Consider the following 3,046-nt stretch of genomic DNA (forward strand, 5'->3'; position numbering starts at 1 on the left):
CCTGTGTACAGTTAGAAAGCATTTGCTCTGTGTCAACATAAAGTAATAAAGTGTTCCACTGAAGAGCTGTTGTGGATCTGCATCTGATTGCACTATGAATATCCACTGCAAAGGATGAAAATAGCTATATTTGTGGAACCTGCTTATGGAACAAATGCTATAAACTGCATTGTGTGTTTATCATACTTTTTCCCACACACACATATATATATATATATATATATATATCTATATTATGTGGTAATACTTCAACAAGTAGAAAAGCAGGCGATCAGCTAAAAGAGTGAATGTGATATTATAACAAAAAGCACAGACCTTGTAAATACAGCTAATGGCAGAATACATTATTATTTTGACTCTGGCTAGGTGTATTTAAAAGATTTGTGGTATTTATTATAAGATCATATATATATATATATATATATATATATATATATATATATATATATATATAATAACCTATTCTGCCATTGGCTGTATTTACACACACACACACAAACACACACACACACACACATATATATATATATATATATAGCCTTTCTCCTGTAAAGACATTGGAGGCTAAGTTAGAATTTTTTGAGCACTACTAAGTATCTTCTATACAGAGAATTTCTGGATTTTATCTGTGAACTATATATATATGTATATTTATATATATATGATGAAACATGTCGGAATATTATCTATTTATATAGATAAATAGATAAACGATTAATATATCTGTTTCCATTGTCTACTTTATTACATTTTCTTGGGATCTACTACATTAAGCATTTTAACTGGAATTAATACTATGTGTGGTCAGAACCAAATTTGAGACTTAATTGATATTTATCTGGACCTGTCTCCTTATTTTGTCATGTGTGTGCGCGCGGGTGTGTGTGTGTGTGTGTGTGTGTGTGTGTGTGTGTGTGTCTCTCTCTCTCTCTCTGAGAATATCTAAACTCTGCGTGTGTGTGTGTGTGTCTCTCTCTCTGAGAATGTCTAATCTCTGCGGTGGTCCCTGGCACAAATCACAATGTTATTGTAGCTGAGTAGCAGCCAGTGACATTTGTTGACACCTCTGCACTTTCAAATTCTTCAAGGATTAAAATTCTCTTACTTGATGGGCAGATAAGGGTTGGTGACAGGAACAACATTCAGTTATAAAACTGTTGCTCTAACTGCTACCTGCTTAACTCATGCAAGCATGGGAAAAGAGGTATTAAATGAATAAGTAAATGAACAAAGAAATATATGTATCTATATATTTGTATCTAAATGTGTGTTTGTATATATACATACACACAGACATATATATTCATATATATCTATGTATACATGTGTTCATGTGTGTGTGTGTGTGTGTAAATGTTTATTGGCAGGTACCGCTCAAGAAATTGTATTGTTTTATGTCCAAGAACTTGCTATTTTCTATAATGATGCAGTTCAATAAATAGAAATCAAAATGTACCAGACTTTAAAAGCAAAAGTATTGGGGTTGATAGTATCAACTCCAATTCTTCAATTTGGAGTTGGACAGGTTTTACACCATTTCCTTACTCATCATAGTTCATGTCATCATGCACAGACAACATCAGATAAAGTCAACTTACTTTGCTGTTGTGTGTGCCTTATAGTGTGGATAATACATGTCATCATACTATCAATGTTAAAGTGGTTGTCCTATGCTGAAGAATTAAAGTGTGCTTATTCAGAATCACAGCTTTCTTACATAGCAATCTTGCTTTAGGCAATATTTTTGCAGTCAGTCACAACCCTTCATCTCATTATTTGTCACATCCATTACCAAGTGTTATACACACACACCACAACAATGGAGAAAATAAGCAGACGTTTTGTGCGTCATTATTTGTGGCATGTTTTTTTTTTAATGGTGGGATGCCATTTCAATCCCTATCATCTTTATAGCAGTAGCTGGGTGTATTTGTTTACTGACAAGAGAAAAGAACCCATCCCCTTTATCCTACAACGTTCTCATTCCTTCTTTGGTTTTTGGCAGTTATAACTTTGTCTCAGTCATGGGAAAAGTCCTAACTAATGTTTTCTACACTCATTCCTTTTAAGAGTTTATCGCAAGTGAAGCAGTTTTAGAAGGAATACATACGTATGTATGTATGTATGTATGTATGTATGTATGGCTAAAGGCGACGTCAGTATATGTGAATGTTGACCAATAGCTTGTAAGTGAAAGTTGGTAGAGGGAAATTATTCAAAAGCCCATTCTCAATGAGTGTGTGTGCATATATGCACATGCATGTATGTGTCATCTACACATGTTTTTATTTGTGTCCATTTTGTGTTTGTGTTTGACACAATGCTTCCGGTTAAAACATGACAGGTGCTGTGTCAAAATGGTAAATTGGCCAAATAGCAAATCAGAATGATAAAATAAGTGAAATAAGAACAGGGTTTCTATGACTGGCTAAAAATTAAAATGGTAACCTAGCATAGCCATACTCCATTGACTAAAAGCAGTAACTGAATAGAAGAAAATAATTAATAGTATTATTTGCCTGTTTGTATTGATAATTATGTGCCATTGTGACTCAAGGAGACAACAATATAAGTATATTGACCAATAGCTTGTGAGTGAAATTTGGTAGAAGGAAACTGTGAAACTGTTCAGAAGCCCATTATAGTTGTATGTGGTTGTTCATGTGTCTATATGCATGTTTGTCTGTGTCTGCTTTTTAGTTTGCATTTGACACGACCTTGCTGGTTTAAACAAGGCTAGTGCTGTGCCAAAACAATAACTTTGTTAACCTGTTAACCAGTAAAATATAAAATGATAAAATAAGTACCAGACCAAAATATTCACAAGGGTCACTATGATTGATTAAAGCTTGATGAAGAAAGTGCCCTACACAGCTAAAGTTCATTGACTAAATGTATCTCTATAGTATGAGAGAATAGGAGGACAAGGAATATTTTTGATTAGCATGAATAGAGAGACAACAATTTGGATTTGCAGTTTTTATTTTTTATCCAGGAGCTTTGGCTATATAACCACATATTCAAGAGAATTCATATATATATATAT

At 33.4% G+C, this 3,046-nt stretch overlaps 1 protein-coding gene across 1 annotated transcript in view; it reads right to left on the minus strand.

Moving 5' to 3' along the window:
* LOC106868360 (agrin) overlaps window positions 1-3,046 on the minus strand; it is a gene marked incomplete at its 3' end in the record, with an annotated part of 738,012 nt that overhangs the window by 239,907 nt on the left and 495,059 nt on the right. The window lies entirely within an intron of this gene.

This window comes from Octopus bimaculoides, chromosome 6, assembly GCF_001194135.2.
Source record: "Octopus bimaculoides isolate UCB-OBI-ISO-001 chromosome 6, ASM119413v2, whole genome shotgun sequence".
In the NCBI taxonomy this organism is placed as follows: Eukaryota; Metazoa; Mollusca; class Cephalopoda; order Octopoda; family Octopodidae; genus Octopus; species Octopus bimaculoides.